The sequence below is a fragment of the Oncorhynchus tshawytscha genome, linkage group LG28 (genome assembly GCF_018296145.1).
Source record: "Oncorhynchus tshawytscha isolate Ot180627B linkage group LG28, Otsh_v2.0, whole genome shotgun sequence".
In the NCBI taxonomy this organism is placed as follows: domain Eukaryota; kingdom Metazoa; phylum Chordata; class Actinopteri; order Salmoniformes; family Salmonidae; genus Oncorhynchus; species Oncorhynchus tshawytscha.
Window position 1 is genome coordinate 44,711,457 of NC_056456.1, and position 6,587 is coordinate 44,718,043.

A 6,587-nucleotide genomic window follows, 5' to 3' on the forward strand; every position below is an offset into this window, starting at 1 on the left:
GAGGGAGGGAGAGGGTTGTGGAGGGGGAGGAGGTGAGGAGGGAGGGAGGGAGGGAGGAGGAGTGGAGGGAGGAGGAGGAGGAGGAAGTGGAGGGGGGAGGGTTGTGGAGGGAGGGAGAGGGAGGGAGTGGAGGGGGAGGTGAGAGGAGGGAGGGAGGGAGTGGAGGAGGGAGGGAGGAAGTGGAGGGGGAGAGGGAGGGAGGAGGAAGTGGAGGGGGAGGAGGAGGAGGAGGAGGGAGGAAGAGGAGGAAGTGAGTAGGGGAGGGAGGGAGAGAGGTTGTGGAGGGGAGGAGGTGAGAGGGAGGGAGGGAGTGGAGGAGGAGGGAGGAAGTGGAGGAGGAGGGAGGGGAGGGAGTAGGAGGGAGGGAGGAGGGGGGAGGAGGGGGAGGAGGAAGGGAGGGAGGGAGGAGGAGGGAGGAGGAAGTGGAGGGGAAGGAGGAGGGAGGGAGAGAGGTTGTGGAGGGGAGGAGGTGAGAGGGAGGGAGGGAGGGGAGGGAGGAGGAGGGAGGGGGAAGTGGAGGGGGGGAGGTAGGAAGGAGGGAGGAGAGGTTGTGGAGGGGAGGAGGTGAGAGGGAGGGAGGGAGTGGAGGGGAGGAGGAGGGATGAGGAAGTGGAGGGGGGGAGGGGGGGAGGGAGGAGGATTAGGGAGGGAGGGGAGGAGGAGGGAGGGAGAGGGGGGAGGTGGAGGGGGAGGAGGAGGGGGGGAGTGGAGGGAGGAGGGAGGAAGGGGGAGGGAGGTGAGGAGGTGGGAGGGAGTGGAGAGTGGAGGAGGAGGAGGTGGGAGGGAGTGGAGTAGAAGGGAGGGAGTGAGGGGGAGGAGGAGGAGGGAGGGAGGGAGGAGGTGTGGAGGGGAGGAGGGGGAGGGAGAGGAGGGAGGGAGGAGGGAGTAGGAAGTGGAGGGGAGGAGGAGAAGGAGGAGGAAGTGGAGGGGGGGAGGAGGAGGGAGGAGGAAGTGGAGGGGGGAGGGAGGAGGGAGAGAGGTTGTGGAGGGGTAGGAGGGAGGGGGAGGGAGGGAGGGAGGGAGGGGAGGAGGTGAGAGGGAGGGAGGGAGGGAGGAGGAGGGAGGAGGAAGTGGAGGGGGAGGTGGGGAGGGAGAGAGGTTGTGGAGGGGAGGAGGTGAGAGGGAGGGAGGGAGGGGGAGTGAAGGGGGAGGAGGAGGGATGAGGAAGTGGAGGGGGAGGAGGGGGAGGGGGAGGAGGAGGGAGGAGGAGGAGGTGGGAGGGAGTGGAGGAGAAGGGAGGGGAGTGAGGGGGAGGAGGAGGAGGGAGGGAGTGGAGGGGAGGAGGTGGGAGGGAGAGAGGGGGTAGTGTAGGAGGAGGAGGGAGGGAGTGGAGGAGGAGGAGGTGGCAGGGAGAGAGTTAGTGGAGGAGGAGGAGGATGAAGGAGGGAGGAGGAGGATGGAGGGAGGGAGGGGGAGGGTGGGGGAGGGAGGGAGAAGGAGGAGGGAGGGAGTGGAAGGGTGGGGGGAGGAGGGAGGGAGAGGAGGGGAGGGAGGGAGTGGAAGGGGAGGGAGGAGGAGAAGGAGGAGCGAGGGAGTGGGGGAGGGGAGGGGGAGGGAGGGAGGGAGGAGGGGGAGGAGGTGGAGGAGGAGAAGGGAGGGAGTGGAGGAGGTGGGAGGGAGGGAGGAGGAGGAGGAGGGGAGTTAGTGGAGGAGGAGGAATGTAGTGGAGGGGGACGAGGAGGGAGGGAGGTAGTGGAGGAGGAGGAGGAGGAGGAGGGAGGTAGTGGAGGGGAGGAGGAGGGAGGGAGGTGGTGGAGGGTTTGTGTGTAGGTCTGGGAGGGAGAGGGGGGAGTGGAGCTACAGAATGGCTAGCATCGGGAAAATAGATGTGTTTGATGACACGCAAGAAAACTGGGCAACTTACATTGAACGACTGGAACAGTACTTCATTGCAAACGACATTGCTGATAACAAAAGAGTACCAGCATTGTTGAGTTTAATTGGCCCAAAAACATACAGTTTGCTAAGAGATCTGACTGCCCCTCTGAAGCCCTCAAATAAAACATTCACAGAGATTGTGGAGATATTGCAAAATCACCTATCACCTAAACCACTCCTCATCGCGGAACGTTTTCGGTTCCACAAGAGATATCAGAATGAGGGGGAGGGTGTTAGTACATATGTAGCAGTGTTGAAGAAACTGTCTGAACATTGCCAGTTGGGAGAGAACCTAAATGACACATTAAGGGATAGATTTGTTTGTGGACTGAAACATGAACACATTCAAAAACGTTTGCTCACAGAATCAGAGCTCACGTTTGCAAAGGCTGTTGAAATTGCTGTGGCTATGGAAATCGCGACTAAAGATGCATTTGAGTTGCAAAGTAAAAGAAGTACTGACCTGTCACAAATTTCCCTGCACAAGTTTTCACGCAGTCGACAGCGCCCCCGTGTGGCCGAAAAATGCAACAGGTGTGACAGAGATGGTCACAGAGCAGAGGACTGCCGTTTCAAAGACGAAATATGTCACAAATGCAGTAGAAAGGGGCACATTCAAAGAGCATACAAAGCTAAATTCAGTCACAACAGGAAAACTGAGAAAATTAAAGGGTCTGTGAATGCACTAGCAGAGAACAGTGGCAGTGATTCAGATGAACGATTAATTGGTACAATGGAGTTAAACACAGTGACTTCTCCCAGCAGTAGCATAATATGGGTGACACCAGATATCGAAGGCAAACCCCTCAAAATGGAGCTGGACACAGGATCTGCAGTGTCTATAATTTCCACTACTGTCTACAATGAGCACTTTAAGGCTATCAAGCTGAAGAACACAAATGTGTTGCTGAAGACATACTCAGGAGAGAGATTGAGCCCAATGGGGGCGTTGCAGGTCAGAGTGCATTATGGGGGGCAAACACAGCAGTTACAGCTGTATGTGGTGCCTGGAACTGGCCCCCCATTATTTGGCAGGGAATGGCTTTCAAAAATAAAGCTGAATTGGTGTGACTTGAAAATGCTCCACACGTTCCAGTCCAAAGAGAAAGGCACAGACCAAACACTGGAACACTTGCGGAAGAAATACAACACAGTTTTCAGTGATCAGATGGGAACAGTAAAAGGCTTCACAGCAAAACTTGTACTAAGAGATGACGCAACCCTAAAATTCTGCAAAGCCAGATCTGTTCCATACTTCCTGAGACCAAAGGTGGAAGCGGAAATCGATCGCTTGCAGGATACAGGGATCCTGACAAAAGTGGACAGAAGCGAATGGGCTACACCCATAGTTCCTATTGTGAAGAAAGACGGGTCTGTTAGAATGCGTGGGGACTTCAAGGTAACTGTGAATCCAATGTTGCATGTGGACCAATACCCCCTACCACGTCTGGATGACATCTTTGCTGCACTAGCTGGTGGGAAACACTTCAGTAAAATCGATCTGAAACAGGCTTACCTGCAGCTACCGGTTGAAGAGAGTTCCAAACAGATTATATGACAATAAACACACACAAAGGTCTATACAGGTATAACCGCCTGGTTTTTGGCATTGCATCAGCCCCAGCCATTTGGCAACGAACTATTGACCAGATTTTGCAAGGAATTCCAGGAACCCAGTGTATCCTGGATGACATGATCATAACAGGACGCACCGACAAAGAGCACCTGGCTAACCTGGAAGAGGTCCTGAAAAGACTGAAAGAGTATGGTCTACAGGCAAACTTAAAGAAGTGTGAGTTCTTCAAAGACAAGATTGTCTTCTGTAGACATGAGATTGACTGCAATGGATTGCACAAAACACAGGACAAAATCGAGGCAGTGGTACAGGCACCACGACCACAAAATATCACAGAAGTGAGATCTTTCACGGGACTGATCAATTACTACAGAAGATTCCTCCCAAACCTTTCAGCAGTACTCCAGCCTCTAAATCAGCTCCTGGAAAAGAATAGGACGTGGCGGTGGACAGAGCAGTGTGAAAATGCATTTCTGGAGGCAAAACGGCTCATAACATCTGAACAGGTCCTGATGCATTACGACCCTGAAATGCCAGTGAAGTTGGCTTGTGATGTGTCCCCTTGTGGATTAGGGGCAGTCCTTTCACACACACTGAAAGATGGGTAAGAGAGGCCAGTTGCATTTGCGTCACGAACATTGAATGATGCAGAGAAAGACTACTCACAAATCGACAAAGAAGCACTGGCACTAGTGTGGGGCGTCAAGAAATTCCACCCATACCTATATGGCAAGCGTTTCACACTGGTTACAGATCACCAGCCGTTGCTTTCCATTTTCAGTCCAAAGAAAGGCATTCCGGGCCATCTCCAAGACAGTACAGGACAGGAAGTGATGGTGCCTTGACTACAGAAGAGGAGGGAAATGGACAAGAGGGACCGTACACACACAAACGGGACCCAGAACTTACCAGGTTCAAGTGAGCCCAGACATAATGTGGCGGATCACATTAACCAAATGCATTCCACGGAAAACAGCACAACAATCGAGAGAGAACAGGCACAGAGATCCTGAGAGTGACACACAGGGAACTGTAGAGGACGGTGGGGCAGTAGAGAGAACAGGCACAGAGATCCTGAGAGTCACACACAGGGAACTGTAGAGGACGGTGGGCAGTAGAGAGAACAGGCACAGAGAGATCCTGAGAGTGACACACAGGGAACTGTAGAGGACGGTGGGGCAGTAGAGAGAACAGGCACAGAGAGATCCTGAGAGTCACACACAGGGAACTGTAGAGGACGGTGGGGCAGTAGAGAGAACAGGCACAGAGATCCTGAGAGTGACACATAGGGAACTGTAGAGGACGGTGGGGCAGTAGAGAGAACAGGCACAGAGAGATCCTGAGAGTGACACACAGGGAACTGTAGAGGACGGTGGGGCAGTAGAGAGAACAGGCACAGAGATCCTGAGAGTCACACACAGGGAACTGTAGAGGACGGTGGGGCAGTAGAGAAACAGGCACAGAGAGATCCTGAGAGTGACACACAGGGAACTGTAGAGGACGGTGGGGCAGTAGAGAACAGGCACAGAGATCCTGAGAGTGACACACAGGGAACTGTAGAGGACGGTGGGGCAGTAGAGAGAACAGGCACAGAGAGCTCCTGAGAGTGACACATAGGGAACTGTAGAGGACGGTGGGGCAGTAGAGAGAACAGGCACAGAGAGATCCTGAGAGTGACACATAGGGAACTGTAGAGGACGGTGGGGCAGTAGAGAGAACAGGCACAGAGAGATCCTGAGAGTGACACATAGGGAACTGTAGAGGACGGTGGGGCAGTAGAGAGAACAGGCACAGAGAGATCCTGAGAGTGACACATAGGGAACTGTAGAGGACGGTGGGGCAGTAGAGAGAACAGGCACAGAGAGCTCCTGAGAGTGACACACAGGGAACTGTAGAGGACGGTGGGGCAGTGGAGAGAACAGGCACAGAGAGATCCTGAGAGTGACACACAGGGAACTGTAGAGGACGGTGGGGCAGTAGAGAGAACAGGCACAGAGAGATCCTGAGAGTGACACACAGGGAACTGTAGAGGACGGTGGGGCAGTAGAGAGAACAGGCACAGAGAGCTCCTGAGAGTGACACACAGGGAACTGTAGAGGACGGTGGGGCAGTAGAGAGAACAGGCACAGAGAGATCCTGAGAGTGACACACAGGGAACTGTAGAGGACAGTGGGGCAGTAGAGAGAACAGGCACAGAGAGCTCCTGAGAGTGACACACAGGGAACTGTAGAGGACGGTGGGGCAGTAGAGAGAACAGCACAGCACAGAGAGATCCTGAGAGTGACACACAGGGAACTGTAGAGGACGGTGGGGCAGTAGAGAGAACAGGCACAGAGATCCTGAGAGTGACACATAGGGAACTGTAGAGGACGGTGGGGCAGTAGAGAAACAGGCACAGAGAGATCCTGAGAGTGACACACGGGGAACTGTAGAGGACTACAGGGCAGTAGAGAGAACAGGCACAGAGAGATCCTGAGAGTGACACACGGGGAACTGTAGAGGACGGTGGGGCAGTAGAGAGAACAGGCACAGAGAGCTCCTGAGAGTGACACACAGGGAACTGTAGAGGACGGTGGGGCAGTAGAGAAACAGGCACAGAGAGATCCTGAGAGTGACACACAGGGAACTGTAGAGGACGGTGGGGCAGTAGAGAGAACAGGCACAGAGAGCTCCTGAGAGTGACACACGGGGAACTGTAGAGAACGGTGGGGCAGTAGAGAGAACAGGCACAGAGAGATCCTGAGAGTCACACACAGGGAACTGTAGAGGACGGTGGGGCAGTAGAGAGACCCCAGGCTGAAAGAAGGGAACGTGTTGATGAAGGTGCTGCTATAGCAGATGCTATAATGGAACAAGCACACACTGAGGATGTTCAGGAGCCTCCAGACAATCTGAGGCGCTACCCAGAACGAAGGCACCCTCCACCAGACAGACTAGACTTATAAACAAACAAACAAAAACGAACAGTTCAAGTTCAAATTAAAAGATTCAAAATAACTACAACAAGTTCTGGGAAATGTTTCAGTTGTGGTTTGGTAAAAGTAACTCTGATTGTATAAGAGAAGGAATGTTATGTTCTGTTAATTACTGATGTCCCCTTTAAGGATGGAGCACCCTTGGTCATGCACAGTAT